Genomic DNA, 23,644 nt, shown 5'->3' with positions numbered 1-23,644 from the left:
CAAATCCCACTTTCAACAATGGATTTCAAATCCCAATTTCAACAATTGATTTCAAATCCCACTTTCAACAATTGATTTCAAATCCCACTTTCAACAATTGATTTCAAATCCCACTTTCAACAATGGATTTCAAATCCCACTTTCAACAATCGATTTCAAATCCCAATTTCAACAATCGATTTCAAATCCCACTTTCAACAATTGATTTCAAATCCCACTTTCACCAATTGATTTCAAATCCCACTTTCAACAATTGATTTCAAATCCCACTTTCAACAATTGATTTCAAATCCCACTTTCAACAATCGATTTCAAATCCCACTTTCAACAATCGATTTGAAATCCAACTTTCAACAATTGATTTCACATCCCACTTTCAACAATTGATTTCAAATCCCACTTTCAACAATTGATTTCAAATCCCACTTTCAACAATTGATTTCACATCCCACTTTCAACAATTGATTTCAAATCCCACTTTCAACAATCGATTTCAAATCCCACTTTCAACAATCGATTTCAAATCCCACTTTCAACAATTGATTTCACATCCCACTTTCAACAATTGATTTCAAATCCCACTTTCAACAATTGATTTCAAATCCCACTTTCAACAATTGATTTCACATCCCACTTTCAACGATTGATTTCAAATCCCACTTTCAACAATTGATTTCAAATCCCACTTTCAACAATCGATCTCAAATCCCACTTTCAACAATCGATTTCAAATCCCACTTTCAACAATTGATTTCAAATCCCACTTTCAACAATTGATTTCAAATCCCACTTTCAACAATTGATTTCAAATCCCACTTTCAACAATCGATTTCAAATCCCACTTTCAACAATTGATTTCAAATCCCACTTTCAACAATTGATTTCAAATCCCACTTTCAACAATCGATTTCAAATCCCACTTTCAACAATCGATTTCAAATCCCACTTTCAACAATCGATTTCAAATCCCACTTTCAACAATTGATTTCAAATCCCACTTTCAATGATGGATTTCAAATCCCACTTTCAACAATTGATTTCAAATCCCACTTTCAACAATTGATTTCAAATCCCACTTTCAACAATCGATTTCAAATCCCACTTTCAACAATGGATTTCAAATCCCACTTTCAACATTTGATTTCAAATCCCACTTTCAACAATTGATTTCAAATCCCACTTTCAACAATTGATTTCAAATCCCACTTTCAACAATGGATTTCAAATCCCACTTTCAACAATCGATTTCAAATCCCAATTTCAACAATCGATTTCAAATCCCACTTTCATCAATTGATTTCAAATCCCACTTTCAACAATTGATTTCAAATCCCACTTTCAACAATTGATTTCAAATTCCACTTTCAACAATTGATTTCAAATCCCACTTTCAACAATTGATTTCAAATCCCACTTTCATCAATTGATTTCAAATCCCACTTTCAACAATTGATTTCAAATCCCACTTTCAACAATTGATTTCGAATCCCACTTTCACCAATTGATCTCAAATCCCACTTTCAACAATGGATTTCAAATCCCACTTTCAACAATCGATTTCAAATCCCACTTTCAACAATGGATTTCAAATCCCACTTTCAACAATCGATTTCAAATCCCACTTTCAACAATGGATTTCAAATCCCACTTTCAACAATCGATTTCAAATCCCACTTTCAACAATTGATTTCAAATCCCACTTTGAACAATTGATTTCAAATCCCACTTTCAACAATTGATTTCAAATCCCACTTTCAACAATTGATTTTGAATCCCACTTTCAACAATTGATCTCAAATCCCACTTTCAACAATGGATTTCAAATCCCACTTTCAACAATCGATTTCAAATCCCACTTTCAACAATTGATTTCAAATCCCACTTTCAACAATTGATTTCAAATCCCACTTTCAACAATGGATTTCAAATCCCACTTTCAACAATCGATTTCAAATCCCAATTTCAACAATCGATTTCAAATCCCACTTTCAACAATTGATTTCAAATCCCACTTTCACCAATTGATTTCAAATCACACTTTCAACAATTGATTTCAAATCCCACTTTCAATGATGGATTTCAAATCCCACTTTCAACAATTGATTTCAAATCCCACTTTCAACAATTGATTTCAAATCCCACTTTCAACAATCGATTTCAAATCCCACTTTCAACAATGGATTTCAAATCCCAATTTCAACAATTGATTTCAAATCCCACTTTCAACAATTGATTTCAAATCCCACTTTCAACAATTGATTTCAAATCCCACTTTCAACAATGGATTTCAAATCCCAGTTTCAACAATCGATTTCAAATCCCAATTTCAACAATCGATTTCAAATCCCACTTTCAACAATTGATTTCAAATCCCACTTTCACCAATTGATTTCAAATCCCACTTTCAACAATTGATTTCAAATCCCACTTTCAACAATTGATTTCAAATCCCACTTTCAACAATCGATTTCAAATCCCACTTTCAACAATCGATTTGAAATCCAACTTTCAACAATTGATTTCACATCCCACTTTCAACAATTGATTTCAAATCCCACTTTCAACAATTGATTTCAAATCCCACTTTCAACAATTGATTTCACATCCCACTTTCAACAATTGATTTCAAATCCCACTTTCAACAATCGATTTCAAATCCCACTTTCAACAATCGATTTCAAATCCCACTTTCAACAATTGATTTCACATCCCACTTTCAACAATTGATTTCAAATCCCACTTTCAACAATTGATTTCAAATCCCACTTTCAACAATTGATTTCACATCCCACTTTCAACGATTGATTTCAAATCCCACTTTCAACAATTGATTTCAAATCCCACTTTCAACAATCGATCTCAAATCCCACTTTCAACAATCGATTTCAAATCCCACTTTCAACAATTGATTTCAAATCCCACTTTCAACAATTGATTTCAAATCCCACTTTCAACAATTGATTTCAAATCCCACTTTCAACAATCGATTTCAAATCCCACTTTCAACAATTGATTTCAAATCCCACTTTCAACAATTGATTTCAAATCCCACTTTCAACAATCGATTTCAAATCCCACTTTCAACAATCGATTTCAAATCCCACTTTCAACAATCGATTTCAAATCCCACTTTCAACAATTGATTTCAAATCCCACTTTCAATGATGGATTTCAAATCCCACTTTCAACAATTGATTTCAAATCCCACTTTCAACAATTGATTTCAAATCCCACTTTCAACAATCGATTTCAAATCCCACTTTCAACAATGGATTTCAAATCCCACTTTCAACATTTGATTTCAAATCCCACTTTCAACAATTGATTTCAAATCCCACTTTCAACAATTGATTTCAAATCCCACTTTCAACAATGGATTTCAAATCCCACTTTCAACAATCGATTTCAAATCCCAATTTCAACAATCGATTTCAAATCCCACTTTCATCAATTGATTTCAAATCCCACTTTCAACAATTGATTTCAAATCCCACTTTCAACAATTGATTTCAAATTCCACTTTCAACAATTGATTTCAAATCCCACTTTCAACAATTGATTTCAAATCCCACTTTCATCAATTGATTTCAAATCCCACTTTCAACAATTGATTTCAAATCCCACTTTCAACAATTGATTTCGAATCCCACTTTCACCAATTGATCTCAAATCCCACTTTCAACAATGGATTTCAAATCCCACTTTCAACAATCGATTTCAAATCCCACTTTCAACAATGGATTTCAAATCCCACTTTCAACAATCGATTTCAAATCCCACTTTCAACAATGGATTTCAAATCCCACTTTCAACAATCGATTTCAAATCCCACTTTCAACAATTGATTTCAAATCCCACTTTGAACAATTGATTTCAAATCCCACTTTCAACAATTGATTTCAAATCCCACTTTCAACAATTGATTTTGAATCCCACTTTCAACAATTGATCTCAAATCCCACTTTCAACAATGGATTTCAAATCCCACTTTCAACAATCGATTTCAAATCCCACTTTCAACAATTGATTTCAAATCCCACTTTCAACAATTGATTTCAAATCCCACTTTCAACAATTGATTTCAAATCCCACTTTCAACAATCGATTTCAAATCCCACTTTCAACAATTGATTTCAAATCCCACTTTCAACAATTGATTTCAAATCCCACTTTCAACAATCGATTTCAAATCCCACTTTCAACAATCGATTTCAAATCCCACTTTCAACAATCGATTTCAAATCCCACTTTCAACAATTGATTTCAAATCCCACTTTCAATGATGGATTTCAAATCCCACTTTCAACAATTGATTTCAAATCCCACTTTCAACAATTGATTTCAAATCCCACTTTCAACAATCGATTTCAAATCCCACTTTCAACAATGGATTTCAAATCCCACTTTCAACAATTGATTTCAAATCCCACTTTCAACAATTGATTTCAAATCCCACTTTCAACAATTGATTTCAAATCCCACTTTCAACAATGGATTTCAAATCCCACTTTCAACAATCGATTTCAAATCCCAATTTCAACAATCGATTTCAAATCCCACTTTCAACAATTGATTTCAAATCCCACTTTCACCAATTGATTTCAAATCCCACTTTCACCAATTGATTTCAAATCCCACTTTCAACAATTGATTTCAAATCCCACTTTCAACAATTGATTTCAAATCCCACTTTCAACAATCGATTTCAAATCCCACTTTCAACAATCGATTTGAAATCCAACTTTCAACAATTGATTTCACATCCCACTTTCAACAATTGATTTCAAATCCCACTTTCAACAATTGATTTCAAATCCCACTTTCAACAATTGATTTCACATCCCACTTTCAACAATTGATTTCAAATCCCACTTTCAACAATCGATTTCAAATCCCACTTTCAACAATCGATTTCAAATCCCACTTTCAACAATCGATTTCAAATCCCACTTTCAACAATTGATTTCACATCCCACTTTCAACAATTGATTTCAAATCCCACTTTCAACAATTGATTTCAAATCCCACTTTCAACAATTGATTTCACATCCCACTTTCAACGATTGATTTCAAATCCCACTTTCAACAATTGATTTCAAATCCCACTTTCAACAATTGATTTCGAATCCCACTTTCAACAATTGATTTCAAATCCCACTTTCATCAATTGATTTCAAATCCCACTTTCAACAATCGATTTCAAATCCCACTTTCAACAATTGATTTCAAATCCCACTTTCAACGATGGATTTCAAATCCCACTTTCATCAATTGATTTCAAATCCCACTTTCAACAATCGATTTCAAATCCCACTTTCAACAATTGATTTCAAATCCCACTTTCAACGATGGATTTCAAATCCCACTTTCAACAATTGATTTCAAATCCCACTTTCAACAATTGATTTCAAATCCCACTTTAAACAATCGATTTCAAATCCCACTTTCAACAATGGATTTCAAATCCCACTTTCAACAATTGATTTCAAATCCCACTTTCAACAATTGATTTCAAATCCCACTTTCAACAATTGATTTCAAATCCCACTTTCAACAATTGATTTCAAATCCCACTTTCATCAATTGATTTCAAATCCCACTTTCAACAATTGATTTCAAATCCCACTTTCAACAATTGATTTCAAATCCCACTTTCAACAATGGATTTCAAATCCCACTTTCAACAATTGATTTCAAATCCCACTTTCAACAATTGATTTTGAATCCCACTTTCAACAATTGATTTCAAATCCCACTTTCAGCAATTGATTTCAAATCCCACTTTCAACAATTGATTTCAAATCCCACTTTCAACAATTGATTTCAAATTCCACTTTCAACAATGGATTTCAAATCCCACTTTCAACAATCGATTTAAAATCCCACTTTCAACAATTGATTTCAAATCCCACTTTCAACAATCGATTTCAAATCCCACTTTCAACAATTGATTTCAAATCCCACTTTCAACAATCGATTTCAAATCCCACTTTCAACAATCGATTTCAAATCCCACTTTCAACAATTGATTTCAAATCCCACTTTCAACAATTGATTTCAAATCCCACTTTCAACAATCGATTTCAAATCCCACTTTCAACAATCGATTTCAAATCCCACTTTCAACAATCGATTTCAAATCCCACTTTCAACAATCGATTTCAAATCCCACTTTCAACAATTGATCTCAAATCCCACTTTCAACAATGGATTTCAAATCCCACTTTCAACAATCGATTTCAAATCCCACTTTCAACAATGGATTTTAAATCCCACTTTCAACAATCGATTTCAAATCCCACTTTCAACAATTGATTTCAAATCCCACTTTCAACAATTGATTTCAAATCCCACTTTCAACAATTGATTTCAAGGATCCAAACCCTAAATCCCAATACGGCGGTTTGCACCAAGCCAGGCAAACCGAAACTCTCACCTTTTTTACTCTATCAGCTGGCATTCTTTTCTCTTCCGCCGACGTCAACAAGCACAGAGGCTGTCGTGTTTTTTTTTTCTCACCCTGGGCTATACTTACCCTGGAATGAACAAATTTAACACTGTATGGTTTTCACTGCATTCTATCTCTGACTTGTGCTTAACCACCTGAAGACGTACATTATGTATTCCCAATCACATCTTAAAAGATTTCCTTGAAGGGGAAACACCTTTAGCTGTTATTTATTCCGACAAAAATCGACTTTTCTAAATTTCGTGACCTTGTGACCTTGACCTTGGGGCGAAAATGAAAAATCGAGCTCTGTGGGGCTAGAGACATGGCATTGGCCTAACCAAATACCGAAACCCCTGTCAGATTCCACAAACTCCCTCGGAGAAGATGTAGCTTGAACTCGATTACCCACTAAAAAGACATCTTTTTGGGGTGTCGCTCCGCCCACAATGGGCGCAATACGCCCACTCCAGGCAGGACACAACTAGATCATGATATCAACCTCCCACCCAAGTTTCATCAAGATCGGATGATATCATCGGGTCGTTATGCTGCGGACAGACAGACAGACAGACGCACACACATGGCGAATATAGTGGTCACTTGATAACTTGTGAACCAATTAGGTGAACAGAGACAATTAATTTCAAGAAAGCAGCATTCCAGCCTCCGGAGATGTTAGCCAATCATGATGTCATTCCTAGTTCACCTTTCGAATTATCATTCAGCTTGACTCCTTCTTTTCCCTCAGGTGCCAAACCTCAGCAGAGGAGCCCTCTGTTGGACGTAAGTGTGAAATTACATATTCTGGGTCACAAGCCCCCACCTTGAACAGCATCGTCCTTTTGGGGGTACTTGATGATAAATATGGTGGATTTATATCGTACTCGTAATGGGTCATGTAACTATTAGAATAGTTAGTTTAACATCCTCTGGTACTGTAATATCATATTTAGTGTCCCATATCCATTCTAAGTAGCAGCCAAGGGTATACTACCCTCTATAAAAAAAAAATCCCATATCCCATATACCATGTTACCTTTATCTTCCCTCTCTACATCTACGTCGGTTGCCAAAGTTGAACTCTCCTACACGTTATTCATAATAATGATTTTCCTCATCCTCATTAACTTTTTCCCAATCAATTTGTCTATCAATATATTTACAAGCATAAGCCGTTGTTCTCAATCCCATGAAGTATTATCCTTATCAAAATGTCTTTTTGGACCAAAGTTCGTTCCTCCATGTTTCATAACATCACGCACCAGCCAGGCCTGGGCATTACAGCTCGCCTCCTTCACCAATGCTTTCCTTTAAAATCCCTTGTCACCCTTTCTATGGTGATAGAGCAATTAAAAATTGATAATTGACACATATCCCAATTTGCATTAACATCCTCACCAACTTGAATCGACTTGTCACACACCCAGTTTGTCCACTAGATTTCGCCCACATCTGTCCACAAACTTTTGAGACACAGAATATGTCCACAACACTTCACAGTGACATGCGGTTGAGGGTAGACCAATTCTGAATACAAAGGAGAACGATAAGGGTTTTGTCTGCATTTTGTCTCATGAAAAATTATCTGAGGGTCCAGTGTAACAGACAGACAGACAGACAGACAAACAGCCAGACAGACAAAACCCAATGCCCCATATAGCCAGATTGTCCCCAGATATCCATTCCCCCAGCCTGGCACGGGCCTCCACAGTTCCAATTTTAAAATGCAAACATGCAACTTACTCGAATTATGAAATGTAATTCACACAATGAAATGCCAGAAATCATTTGTCCCCCCAGAGTAAATTTTCTCAATAAATTTTATGCCAACATCACGCAGAACACAGGCCCCAACATACTCCAAGTGACATTAATTTCCCCTAATTTGACCCATTGCTGACAGTAACACCAGCTCTCTCGCAGATCCAGTCTCCCAGACATTGACATCCCTCTGAGAAATTGGAAATTCAATTACACATTAACCATTAATCCATCAACAACACGACAGGTGAGCCACTACCGACAGACAGACTACACAGCAACTCTGGCCACTAGCTGAAGTCGCTCCCACAGAAAACCCAGGCAGCCACGTGGCTGCCAAAATCACACAAGATGCCAAACGCATATGTAACAAGAAAAAGAGCAATCAGAGATTGCAAACCCTCGCCAGGATGTATTTTCAGTGATTTTTACGGCTTTTGTGTTAAAACAAATATGGCGGCCGAACCACGTGACCGATGACATCATTATTTTTTTCCTAAACTAATTTATTGCTACATTATGCTCAAGAAATTTCATCTTCATCGGATGAAGTTTTGTACTTGTTGAATTATGACGTCATAATGGAGGCACCTATGACATCATCATTAACATATTTTATTCCCCATGGAGAGTTCTTTACAATGAGCCATGTCTCAATTTTTTATATTCAGCACTTTCGGAGATATAGAGGTGCAAAGTTTTTCGGTTTTTCCAAATGGCGGCCGAACCACGTGACCGCTGACGTCATCATTATTATTTTTTTCTCCACCAGTTTATGCCGACATGGCGCTCAAGAAATTTCATCTTGATTGGATGAAGTTTTATACTTGTCAAATTATGACGTCATAATGGAGGCACCGATGACATGTACACATTTTATTCCCCATGGAGAGCTCTTTACAATGAGCCATGTCTCAATTTTTCCTATTCAGCACTTTCCGAGATGTAGACGTGCAAAATTTTTCGATTTTTCCAAGACGTGCCTTCAATACGGTCTGGCACCCAACTCTGCTCCCCAAACTCTCCTCCTATGGTATCCATGGAAATCTCCACTCATGGCTTGCGGACTTCCTCTCTGGTCGTAGTCAACGTGTGGCCCTGAATGGATTTCTCCCGCAATGTCACACACCCAGTTTGTGACCTTGTAAGGTATTTCTCCTGAATACTGTTCCCCACGTCCTCTTCTGGCTGGAGTTCCCCAAGGTAGTGTTCTGGGCCCTGTGCTTTTTCTGGTCTTCATCAATGATCTCTCCGACTCTCTGGAAAATCCTCTCTATCTCTTTACTCCACTCTCTGCCGCTCCATTCCTCATCCCTCAGATTGGTAGCCTGCAGCCTCCCCAGTCCTCACTCTGCAGACCTGGACAAAATCAAAGACTGGTCAAAGAAGTGGAACATGTCTTTCAATCCCGACAAATCTCACACTCTTACTATGTCTCTCTGAAAAGACCGACTGGAAAACCCTCCCATCTACTTTCTCAACAATCCTCTCCAAGAAGTTCTGTCGCTCAAGCTTTTGGGTCTCACTATCTGCCAGCTGGCCTCCAAAGCCAGTCGCCGACTGGGCATCCTCCGTCGTGCGAAGTCCTTCCTTGGCAAACCTGAGCTCCTCACCACTTACAAGGCTTTCATCCGCAGCTCAAAGGAATACTGTTCCCCCCTCTGGGCCGGTGCTCCTGCCTCACACCTAGCTCGGCTTCACGCTGTTGAAACCAAAGCGTTCAGAATCATTGGAATCTCCTGCGATGAAGCTAACTCCGAGGGCCTTTCACTCACTCACCGCAGGCAGGTTGGTGGTCTTTCTGTCTTCTACCGACTCCTCTCCGGCCTTGCTCCCCCAGCTCTCTCTGTGCTCTGTCCCCCAAAGATCTGCTCATATCACACATGATCACACAAGATCTGCCAGCAACCCTCTTATGGTTAAACTGCCAAAATCTCGGCTCTCTGCTCACTTTCACTCTTTCATTCCCCTTTTCTCCCGCCTCTGGAACAAACTCCCCCACTCCCTTCAATCCCAATCCCCCCTCCAGGTCTTTAAAACAGCTGTTCACCACCATCTCTTTTCTTCCCCCATCCAAAACCTTGATCTTTTCTACCCCTGCTAATTTACCCCATATACACTTTTTCGAAATTCCAACTTCTTTCCTGGAAGTCCTTGCAGTGTCCATTTGTTTTATACCTCTCCCACCTCCCCCCGAGCCCTCTCCCTCCCACAGCTCCAAGCCCACATTCCCAGCTATGTAGAGGTCCTATGACTGCCGGCAAGGCCTGAATCAGCACAAACTCGTCAATCCCAGCGCGATCGATGGATGGGGCTGGTTTGAACTGAAGCCCAATCATATACACAGGACTAATGATCCCGATTACATCTAATTATTCGTCCACTTCGTGAAGGCTGATTTAAATACGATTTAAAATGAAAACAACAGCTCACATCAATCGTGACGCATGGGCAAGAGTCTGCTTACACTCAACTCTTCACCCTGTCTGCACTGGCATGGATACGGACATCTACGGCCCACGATAAAACAATTCATTCATTTCCACATCAAGAACCATTTGATTGGCTCTAGTTAGTTGTACGCATCTTTATAACTCTGAATTTTCATTTCCTTTTATCAAATAACTTAATTTACATCAAATTTCACTCCCGAATCTTAAGTTTCCACATGGACTCTCGGTTATTTTCGTCTTTCCCAACACGAGTCCTCAATGAATCATCTAAGTACTTTATGTGAAGGTGAACTCAACCGTACCAATCAATGTACCACGGGGTGGGGAAAGCGGTGCACTCGCTCACGCCTCCTAGGGCACAATGTCAGCTTGCATGTTTACATCCCCACGTGGCAGCTCGTAATTGTGTACATTCTTTCCCCCCGGCTCGCTAACTCTTTTTTAAAACGGCTTCTCTCGAGCAATTTATTTTAAAATCTAAATGCCACACATTCTCATTGAGCCTGCAGCCACTCACACAAGCCACTCACCACTCACACACGTGAAACCACTCTTCAAACCACCGAATTGACAAGCACTCGGCCACCCACACACCATAAACTCACTCTTCAAAGTCACTCTTAAAATGAAATTGCTTCGCCTTGGAAGACTCTGCATACCTACACAGTCACCTGAACTCTGGGCAAACATCATCATGACACTTAATCCAACAGATAACTCCATGTCCATGAACAAATACATCTCCCAATTGAAATTGTGACCAAAGAATCACAAAATACACAATACACAGTACACTTTACCATATGACACAGACACAAAGAAAACCCTACTCAAACACCAAGACCATAAACCTCCAGTCGATACCAACATAATTTTAACAGGGGTGACAACGGTCAGCAATCTAGGTTCTGTCTCCTGGCGAGAACTTCAACTGCTAACTGAAAGCCCATTACCGATTACTAACCAAGTCTCCAACTGCAGGTTAGAACTTAGTCATACAAAATCACCTGTAATCTACGTCCTGTCTTCGGGCGAGGACAGACGACACCTTGCTTACCACCTGGTGAGCAATTAACACCACCTGGCTTTTCCGCTTGACCAGAGCAAGGACTCCAAACCTGTTAACCACTGCGGGCACTGCAACACCTTTTCTACCACGGTAACACTATTCAACACATGAACACATAACCGACAACGACAACACCTACCCCCCTGAAGGCAACGCACACTTCAATTTGTTTTGAGATATGTTACCCGCAGGAGCCGGAGGAGAGAGTTCCCCCCTCGAGCACCATGGGTGTTCGTATCCCATCCTCGTCGCCAAGCTGTGGAAGGCTACATTAATATCCTTCATTTGACGTGGTTTACATGAAGCATTTATTACTTGCAGGAGAGGGAGAGGCATGGCATGACTTTAAATACAGCAGAAATACACGGATGACACATCAACAATTACAGGACGAAGTCATCCAGTTCATATTTCTCCCTGAGTCCTTGTACAAAAACCATTTATATAGTGTTCAGCTGTTTATTTAAGAGAAGGTGGTTGTGTGTGAGCTTGAAAGTGCTGAGGCAGGAGGCTGGGGGGATGGAGAAGGAGGCATGGGGGTGGGAGGGGGGGGGGGGGGAGACCTTGAGGAGATATCAACATTGACCTCACAAAGTTGGGCCATCGGAGTGATCCAGTAGTAAGGAGACCCCAGTCGGTTATCGAGACAACAACATTCCCCAAGGGCTGAATTTCCCAGCTATTAGCTGGAAACATGCAGCCCTCCCTCTGTAGGCCTCCCCCAAGCTGCCTGACATCAAAGAAAGACAGCCTTGAGATGCCACACATATTGCTGCCTGGCATGAAAGCACCTGACTTCAGAGTGTAGAATTAAACATTTCATTAGGTAGCTATTATGCATGATGTTATTTTTAACAGTTATAGTATTCCCAATCACATTTTAAAAGATTTCATTGAAGGGGAAACACCTTTAGTTATTTAGTATTCCAGTGTAGAGAGTAGATTCCTGTGAGCGCCAACTTTTGAAGTTGTATGATGCCTACAAACTGGTAAAGAAAAATAGAACCAAGGCATTCGAAAACTATGGAGTGAATGAGCAGATGTTCAAAGATGATCTTCAATCCCTCTTCGATATCTCACCAAATGATGCGCTTGAGAAAATGACGAATGAAGAAGACAAAGCATTCCTTATCGTGCAGCGTGAGGATCCCTCAAGTTCACGTATGGGATCTGTGGACAACACTCTGGCAGTGAAGGAGAACAGAAAGCTTATCAGGCTTGAGAATGAAGATAAAAGAAAGAACAAACATGCTGAGACTCTAACAGCAATGCAATCTGTTCCATCAACATCGGCTGTGGTTGATGATGATGATGAGTCTGAGATTGAAAGCTCCGATTCAGGGGACAATGGATTCAAACTCCAAAGTCCATCTTCTGCCAAACAGGCGAAAAAGGCTCCCATCAAGGTGATCACTCCAGCAATAGTGGCAACTCTGGACAGAGTAAATCTCTCAGATCGGCGTGCTATGTTTGTGGCCAGTGCTTTTGCACAATCTCTTGGTCATACAATTGAAGACATTTCTCTGTCACGCAGTGGAATTCGTCGTGCTCGAATTCGTGGAAGAGAAATAATGGCCACTGAAGAAAAGGCAAATTTCTCATGTAATAGCCCACTCCTACCACGCTGGGATGGGAAACTGCTCCCTGATTATACTGGCAATCACCAAGAATCCGTTGATCGGGTAGCGATACTTGTAACTGGTATGAATACCGAGAAGTTGCTTGGAGTCCCAAAAATTCCCCAAGGCACTGGTGTAGCACAAGCAAATGCATGCATACAACTTCTTGAGGAGTGGAATGTCAAACAGTTGGTGAAAGGCATAGTGTTTGACACCACTGCATCCAACACAGGGCTGAGAAACGGAGCATGTACCCTCATTGAAGCAGCTTTGGATGCTAAGCTCGTCTGGATTGCATATCGTCATCATGTGTTTGAAGTAATGCTCTCTGATGTTACAACTAGTCATAGGACCCACTCGCGGACCTGAGATCAGACTGTTCAAGAGGTTTCAGAAACAGTGGCCTTTAATTGACAAGAAGAGGTTCCAAGTCGGAGAAGATAAAATATTTTCCGATAACCTTGTTGAACGTCAGAATATGATACATTTTTATGCAGCTGCACTCGAAGAACAACACCCACGTGATGACTATGAAGAACTTCTGAGACTATGCCATTCATTTCTGAGTGGATGTGAGGCCAGAGAGGTGAAATTCCGTGCCCGAGGAGCTATGCACAATGCCCGCTGGATGATGAAAGCCATATACAGTCACGTGAAAAAGTAAGTACACCCCATGTAAAGTTTTGACTTTTTCAACATTTCAACAATATTGACAGATAAAGGTGATATAATATAACAAATATCATGAAACATTTACATTTTGTAGTCCATTGTATAATTTAAATGAACATAAATGCAAATTTCGCATGTGGAAAAAGTAAGTACACCCCTACATTTATCACTACTTCAAATACCTAAAATTAGAATCAGGTGCACCAGCTCAGGTGCAAATGATTAGAACATCGTTAGAGAGGATCTTGGAGGAACCTGTCTTATTTAAACCTCAGACATTTAGTTTGGTTTGCTCTTTGTTGTTGAAGTGTGCGGCGTCACCATGCCTAGATCAAAAGAGCTCTCTGAGGCCTTTAGAAAGAAGGTTATAGATGCCTACGAGTCTGGGACGGGATTTAAAAAGATCTCCAAACAATTTGAAATCAATCATTCGACTGTCCGGAAGATCATCTACAAGTGGAGAAGATTCCAAACAACTGCCAACTTGTTCAGGCCAGGCCGCCCCAGCAAGTTCAGCCCGAAAGCACACCGAAAGATGCTGAAAAGTCTCCAAGAACCCCAGAATGTCATCACGGGACCTACAGGTAGCTCTTGCCACTGTTGATGTCAAAGTGCACGAGTCTACCATTAGAAAGAGGCTGCACAAATTTGATCTACATGGGAGGTGTGCCAGGAGGAAACCTTTGCTGTCCAGAAAGAACATCAGGGCAAGACTAAAGTTTGCCAATGAACACTGTTAGGGATATTTTCCTACAGTAGTATGTAATAGGTGAACCAAAGAAATACACAGCAAGAAAACAATAACCCTTATCAAAACAAGGAGAGCACGCTACAATTCACAAAAGCACATTGCAAGATTCACAGAAGGTCCCAAGTGAAATCCTGGTACAGTGGAGATGTACATCAAAGGAAACATCATAGAGATACAGTAGCATGCACAGTATACAATCAACATACAGTGTAACCATACAGAATCATAAGGATACAGTAGCATGCACAGTATACAGTTAACATACAGTATGAACATACAGAATCGACCAGCCAAGTGAAGTATCCTGGCTATTTGGACATCAGTTTCTGATTTTTATGCAATTTCAAGTGGGAGGAGCAAGTGGAGGGGGGAGGAGCGAAGAGAAGGGAGGAGAGCAGTAGGATTGGTTGGGCAAAGTTTGGGTGGGAGGGAGCAAGTGGAGGGGGGAGGAGCGAAGAGAGGGGAGGAGAACAATAGGATTGGTTGGGCAAAGTTTGGGTGGGAGGGAGCAAGGATCGGGGGATACAATGTGATTGGTCGAGTGAAATCTTGGGATGGGAGTGCCCCCCGCTGGGAGCAGATCTGCATTTACAAATCCTTTAATGAGAAGAATGTGCTGCTCCAGACTCTTCGGCACCAAGACACTATCAATCATAACGTTGCGTAAACGTTGCAGCGACGTTTTATAATGCCATTGCAGGGACATTTATGATTTAATATTTAGAAAATATACAATAAGAAAGTCCTTATTTAATCAAAAGGTCACTCAGTAGCTATGACAATCACATCCTTTTCCAATCTGCAAACTCAATCTTTTCCCCATACCAGAGAGCCAGAGAGAGCTAGCCTACATGGATTTTCTATAGGATTTTTTTTTATATTTTAGACTAACCTTCATCAAATACTAATAAGCTATTTGATTCAGTGTTTAATTATCGTTCTTTTGAAAGATTCCACTGAGAACGCTGACAATTCCATAAAACTATTTATTAAATAAACTATAAGTGAAAAATAAAAAAGCGTGCGCTGAACTTATCTTAACAACGGTCAGTGAAGAGCGATTTATCCACTCCCATTGTTCGACTCTGCAAAATAATTACCAAGTATTTGCATTCGTACTAAGTCGATTATTCACAGTCACAAAGAAAGCTTGTTTACCGAGCGCATTGGTAAGCAGGCACCAATTGTAATTAGCTTTCACCAACAATGGACAGTTATGAATACTAATTTACTCAGACATTGCGATGTCAGCTGTCAGCCATACTAATAAAAAAACAATATCTTACTTATGAAACTCATGGAACTTCAAGGAGACATACTAAATCCAACATTACATTATTTCAAAACAACATCCCATATGTAATATTCTCGGAGACGGTGGGAGGGATTTTCGAAGCTCCACACGGTCTCCACGTTTTTGGAAGTTAAGTCTGTTCACAATTGTATTTTGTCGAAACTGTATTTATCTTTCGGTGTGTGAAGTTATTGTGTGCAACTTTGGTTGTTTCTCGGTGTTTATCGTTCATAAATTGATCGTCTGTTTGCCGTGTCGTGTCTTGCGGCCTTGTACAGTGTGCACTGTACAACCTTGAGGCTTTGTTTTTCTCTCAGCGGTCCGTCGTTTGTGATCCAATAACTTTCGTTCTCTGTATTCCCAGGCTTTTCACCCATAGCCTACTTCCTTGTGTAAATCTCAACTCAAAAAACAAAAAAAAACAAAAAAAAAAACATTTCCTTCTCTGTTCTCATTCGTTTATTCATTCTTATTCGTTCGTTCGTTCTTCGACCACGTGTTTCTCCCCCATTTCCCCAGATAGTTTTCACTCATTAACCTTCAATGTTTACACTTTCCCCTCAAGTTATGTATTCCGTCATATTTTATAACACCTTTTTCTTCTTCTTCTTTAAAAGGCTGCTTTCGACTTGCTCACCAAATCAATTCATCCCAAAAAAAATATCCATCTCCTATAGTGCCTTTTTTCTACATTCCCTAAACTCTCCTGCACTCCATCCTCCATCCAGCGTCCTTAAACGTATTTTTAACTCGAAGGTCACAAGAAACTCATTTTGCAATAAATGTTCGTTTCCCATAAATCGTACACTTTCAAAAATCCAATCTCAACCCTCCCCTCCAAATCTTCCCCATAACCCCTCCCCTCCAAATCTTCCCCATCACCCCTCCCCTCCAAATCTTCCCCATCACCCATCCCTTTCAAATCTCCCCCCTTGCCCCCTCCCTCCTAAACTACCCCCTCACCCCTCCCCGCCAAGACGCCCCCTCGCCCCTCCCCTCCTAGACTCCTGCCTCACCCCTCCCCTCCAAATCTCCCCCATATCCCATCCCTTTCAAATCCCTCCCCTTGTCCCTTCCCTCCCAAACTCCCCCCTCACCCCTCCCCTTCAAATCTCCCCACCCTCATTGCTTCTCAATTTCCCCCCTCTCACTCCCCCTCCTCAAAGCGTCCTCCCCGCTTCTTCCCCCTTCAAACTCTCACCTCCATCTCCCCCAACCTTCTGCCTCGCTCTTCCCCCTCCTCAAATAACACCTCATTGTGGCTCACCCAATCACCATCAAACCTTTTGTCCGCCCCATCCTTCCCTTTCTCCGAGCTATTCTGAAATCTCTGACACACCTTCAACAGCTCTCCCTATCTCTTCCACCTCTTCCACATCTTACCCTACCCCTCCTCCCCCCTGTGCTGTATCTGATGCTCCCCCTTCCTCTTCATTAACGGTATGGACCTCAAACATCCGGGGCCTTCGTTCAAACTTAACTGATCTCTCCATACAGGTTGCTTCTGTCAAACCAGACGTGATCTGCTTAACAGAAACTTTCCTCCTTTATGATGTCTCTGATTCCATAGTATCTCTCCCGGGCTACTCCCTCCTCCGGTATGATAGACCTGAGCCTCGTCCTGGAGGCGGGGTTGCTATCTTTATCAAAAACTCTCTTCCTCACTCGCCCTGCACTGCACTCTCTCCACCTCACCCCCAGGAATACCTCTGGCTACGGCTTCCCCTTCGCTCCCACCTCTTGTTCATATGTGTGTTGTACCGTCCACCAAACAGTGATGACTCCATCTACATCTCGCTGTCTGATGATATGGACCAACTTCTATCTACTCATCCCAACTCTCTCTTCCTCATATGTGGTGATTTCAATTGTCACCATGCCAGTTGGCTGGGTGTGGGTACCTCTCTCACCAGCCATGGCTCTTCAGCAAAGGACTTCTGCGACTCACTGGGACTGACACAATCTGTCAATTTCCCGACCCGGATCTCAGTCAACGGAACATCTTCTCTTCTGGACTTGGTTATGACTAACTTCCCTGAAAATGTCTGCTGCTCTTCTTCTGCTCCGATCGGATCATCTGATCATGTCCTTGTTAAAGTGGACATCTCTCTGACCATCCTCAGGGAGCCTGCTCAGCGTCGACGAGTCTGGCATTTCACTCAGGCCAACTGGCACGGTCTTCAAGCAGCCATCAATCATCTGGACTGGTCTCCCATCTCTACCACCTCTGACATCAACTCATCCTGGGAATTCTTCCAAAGTAAATTGCTCTCTCTCATGCACAGATTTATCCCATCTCGTCTTCAGTTGTCATACCCTTCCTCCCGTCCATGGTACACGGAATCTTGTGGTGAGGCTGTTGCCCAGAAACAACTTGCCTTCGTCTCCTGGAAAGCAAATCCAACGGAAGGAAATCTCATTTCCTTTCACAAAGCCCGAAACAAGTGTGTGTCCACCCTCAGGAGAGCCAGGAAACAATATCTCTCCATTCTCAAGACCGAACTCTCTTATCTGTCTCCCTCTTCCAAATCCTGGTGGCGTCTGGTCAAATCCGTTTCTGGTGTTTGTTCCCCCCCCATCCCCTCCCTTACCTCAAACGGCTACACAGCTGACTCCGCACGTGAAAAAGCTGAATGCCTCAACTCTGTGTTTGCCTCTAAATCTTGTGTCCCAAACCCATCCCTCTCTGTACCCACCATACCCAGTCGTACCCTGCTGCTCCTGGACTCCGTGTCCTTTCCTCCTGACAAGGTGGAAAAGTTTCTGTCAACCCTCGACTCTGATTCTGCAACTGGACCCGACGGCATCAGCCCACGGGTCCTAAAATCCTGCTCTGCTGCTCTATCTCACCCTCTTTCTGTTCTCTTCACCCTCTCTTTTGCTCAAGGTCAACTGCCATCTGCTTGGAAATCAGCCAACATCACCGCTTTGCACAAAAAAGGTGCAAAAACAGATCCTAGCAACTACAGACCAATCAGCCTTCTCCCAATTATCAGCAAAGTCATGGAATCCATCATTGCTTCGGATATGAAATCTTTCCTCTTCTCCAATGGCTTGATCTCTGATCATCAATTTGGTTTCAGACCAGGTCACTCTACTCTGGACATGCTGCTTCTGCTGTCTCAACAATGGATGGAGGTCCTCAATGCCAAACAGGAAATTAGAGCTGTCTCCCTCGACATATCACGTGCCTTCGACACGGTCTGGCACCCCGCTCTGCTCACCAAACTCTCCTCCTTTGGTATCCATGGAAATCTCCACGCATGGCTGGCGGACTTCCTCTCTAGTCGTCGTCAACGTGTGGCCCTGAATGGGTTTCTCTCATCTCCTCTTCCTGTTCAGGCTGGAGTTCCCCAAGGCAGTGTTCTGGGCCCCGTGCTTTTTCTGGTCTTCATCAATGATCTCTCTGACTCTCTCGAAAATCCTCTCTATCTCTTTGCTGATGACCCCACTCTCTGCCGCTCCATTCCTCTTCCCTCAGATCGGCAGTCTGCTGCCTCCTCACTCTCTGAAGACCTGGACAAAATCACAGACTGGTCAAACAAGTGGAACATGTCTTTCAATCCTGACAAATCTCACACTCTTACTATGTCTCTCCGAAAAGATCGACTGGACAACCCTCCCATCTACTTTCTCAACAATCCTCTCCAAGAAGTTCTGTCGCTCAAGATTTTGGGTCTCACTATCTGCCATGATCTTTCTTGGGAAAACCACATTTCCAAGCTGGCCTCCAAAGCCAGTCACCGACTGGGCATCCTCCGTCGTGCGAAGTCCTTCCTCGGCACACCTGAGCTCCTCACCACATACAAGGCTTTCATCCGCAGCTCAATGGAATACTGTTCTCCCCTATGGGCCGGTGCTCCTGCCTCACACCTAGCTCGGCTTCACGCTGTTGAAACCAAAGCTTTCAGAATTATTGGAATCTCCCGCGATGAAGCTATCTCTGAGGGCCTTTCACTCACTCACCGCAGGCAGGTAGGTGGTCTTTCTGTCTTCTACCGACTCCTCTCCGGCCTTGCACCCCCAGCTCTCTCTGTGCTCTGTCCCCCAAATATTCCTACAGGTCGCACAAGATCTGCCAGCAACCCTCTGATGGTTAAACTGCCGAAATCTCGGCTCGCTGCTCACCTTCACTCTTTCATTCCTCTTTTCTCCCGCCTCTGGAACAAACTCCCTCACTCCCTTCAATCCCACTCCTCCCTCCAGGTCTTTAAAACAGCTGTTCACCACCATCTCTTATCTTCCCCCATCCAAAACCTTGATCTTTTCTACCCCCGCTAATTCACCCCAGATCCACCTTGTTTGAAATTCCAACTTCTTTCCTGGAAGTCCTGGCAGTGTCCATATGTTTTATACCTCTCCCACCGCCCCCTTCCCATGCCCCCCCCCCCAAAGCCCTCGCCCTCTCTCAGATCTCTCGATGTCTCCATGTCTCTCGGTCCCTGCTCTCAAATGTTGTGTTTGTGTCCTTCCCCCTCTCTCCCCATCTTGTCTACCGCTCCCGATGTTATATGTTTTATATGTCGGTTTGTCTTTCTGTGTGATTAATGTTCGCTCTTTCACGAGCCTCGATCTTGTATAAAAAAAAACAAAAAAAAAAAAACCCTCAGTCATAAATGACAATATGTGGTCCACCATTGCCTCCACTAAGAATTTTTACTTTTCTCGAGCAACGATTTTGGTCAGTGCCGGAGATAACTTGCCAACTGTAGGGAATTCCAAATTCTGCATGGAATGACATGGAATGCAGGACGAATTTTGTCAGTGTCGGAGATAACTTGCCAACTGTAGGGAATCCCAAATTCTGCATGGAATGACATGGAATGCAGAACGAATTTTGTCAGTGTCGGAGATAACTTGCCAACTGTATGAGATCCCAAATTTTGCATGGAAACCACAAAAAAACTTGCAGACTAGGAAAGCAGGTTTGTGGCTCATAGAAATTACTTGCTTCATAAATGTACACTTCCACAACACCTAGGCAAAGACCAGCACTTCTGGAACAATGTGCTCTGGACAGATGAGTCAAAGGTAGAGCTATTTGGCCACAGTACCAGAAGACATGTTTGGCGAAAACCAAAGACAGCATTTGACCACAAGAACCTGATACCAACTGTAAAGCATGGTGGTGGAAATATTATGGTTTGGGGCAGTTTTGCTGCATCTGGGCCTGGGCAGCTCACCATCATATAATCCACTATGAATTCTTCATTGTACCAGAGGGTGCTTGAGTATAATGTGAGGCCATCTGTAGGAAAGTTGAAGCTCAACCGAAGGTGGACCTTGCAACATGACAATGACCCTAAACATACCAGTAAATCCACCAAGGAATGGCTGAAAAGAAAGAAATGGAGGGTTCTGGAATGGCCAAGTCAAAGCCCGGATCTAAATCCCATCGAGATGTTGTTGGGGGATTTGAAACGAGCTGTGCATGCAAGAAACCCCTCAAACATCGCACAGCTGAAATAATTCTGCATGGAGGAGTGGGAAAAAATTTCTCCCAGTCGATGTCAGAGACTGGTACACAGTTATAAGAAACGCCTACTTGAGGTTGTTTCTGCCAAAGGGGGCAAAACCACCTATTAGAGCCAAGGGTGTACTTACTTTTCCCACGAGCAAAATTTGCATTTATGTTTATTTAAGTTATACAATGGACTACAAAATGTAAATGTTTCATGATATTTGTTATATTATATCACCTTTATCTATCAATATTGCTGAAATGAAGATCAAATAGCTATATGTTGAAATATGTTGAAAAAGGCAAAACTTTACATGGGGTGTACTTACTTTTTCACGTGTCTGTATGCTCTCAAGATGGTTCTCTTCAAAGACCAAATAAAGCTAACATCACGTGAATTGAAGGGAATCACACAGATTGCTCTTTTTGTTGCACTTGTGTATGCGAGATTCTGGCATGAGGTGCCACTACCCACAAAGGCACCTCAATGATTTGCTTCTTCTTTCAACCCTTGATTCTTACCCAGATATGGTTGTCCGTGAAACTGCTGTCAAAGTAGTCAGGTTCACTATGTCAATAAATTATATTTCGTTCAAAATCATGGTAGATTAGCAAACCTATACATTTTTGGAAAGGTTATAGCATAAGGAAACTAAAAATCAATGTTTACATTTGGAGAGATACCTGTATGGCGGCCATTTTGGATTTTCAAATGGCCACTGTAAAATACATATTTTGTTCTATTTCTGCCTCTTCCCTAAAAACTTTAAAAAATATACTAAACCTATATTTTCAGGGACAAGGAATCCAATGAAAGTATCAAATTAGTGCTATGGGGAATGGTAAGACACGAATCAAAGGTTTTGAATTGCAAAATACTGTCTTTATATTCGCGATAAGTTGCATAATCAAATACATGTTATCATTTTGTACAGGCAGTTAATAACATCAAAATGTGTCACAATAATTCATATCACCAAACATACACAGGCAGTCAGCAAAATCATATATACACATGCAGTCAGTATAACTTCACATCTACACAGGCAGTCAATGACAAAATATACACAGGCAGTCAATGGCATCAAACATACACGATTACAGAATATGCCATTTAGAGTTCGTCATCACTGTCCTGTGTGTCGTATCCGACAATATAGTCCGCATCGTTTTCACAGTCCGTTCCACACAAGCAAAGGTCGGTCAAATTGATTGGCAAATCGAATTGGTCGAATGGTCGATCGAATCGAATTCGATGAATCGAATCGAATCGATCGAATGGTCGAATGGTCGATCGAAGCGATTGGTCGAATGGTCGAATTTGTCGAATGGAATTGGTCGATTGGTCGAATTGGTCGAATCGAATTGGTCGGAATTGGCAAATGTAAACATTGATTTTCAGATTTTCCATGTAATAACGTTTCCAAAAATGTATAGGTTTGCTAATCTACCATGATTTTGAACGAAAAAACATAGTGAACCTGACTAAAGCATTCACTAGACACCTCTGGTATTTGTCAGAACACCTTGCTGCATTAGCTCTTTTTGATAGCCAGGTGGATGATGAGACAAAGGCAAAGATGGTGAAGAACATCAAGCGGGCTCCAAAGCCAAACAATCTTCATAGGTTCGATGCTAAAGCCTTCAGGCTTTCTGACTCAGTGGACACCTACATCACAAGTCGATCTCTTGAATTATTTGGTGTTGTCATCTCAGAGTCTGACAAAGAAGTATCACTGAGTTTTCTGGAAAAGGAGCCACACCTCTGGATCACAGACAACTCATACCAAGAGCTTGAGAAGAAGATACGCAGCATGAAGGTTATCAATGACTGTGCTGAGCGAGGTGTTGCTCTCATCCAAACTTTCCATGACACTCTGACCAAGAATGAAGAGCAGAAACAATTTGTGTTGAGAGTTGTGAAACTTCATCGTGAAAACTTTCCAGTGTCAACCAAAGCCATCTTGTCACAGAAGTAGGCAATGTTTTGAAACACAAGTTTCTGAAAACAATGTTACGTAAAATCATTCAAATTATGTGTATTCTGATGTTTACTTTTCTTAATTGTTCTGATAGATTTGTTTTATCGTCTCTGATAGATATTTTATATTTT

The 23,644-nt window shown here is 41.1% G+C and overlaps 1 protein-coding gene across 1 annotated transcript in view; it reads left to right on the top strand.

Moving 5' to 3' along the window:
- Window positions 1–23,644, top strand: part of LOC137417721 (uncharacterized) — an 83,520-nt gene that overhangs the window by 56,903 nt on the left and 2,973 nt on the right.

The sequence above is a fragment of the Myxine glutinosa genome, chromosome 5, assembly GCF_964187855.1.
Source record: "Myxine glutinosa chromosome 5, kmMyxGlut1.1, whole genome shotgun sequence".
Taxonomy (NCBI): Eukaryota; Metazoa; Chordata; class Myxini; order Myxiniformes; family Myxinidae; genus Myxine; species Myxine glutinosa.
The sequence above is the reverse complement of the archived record's forward strand: the minus strand, read 5'-3'. Positions and strand labels throughout refer to the sequence as shown.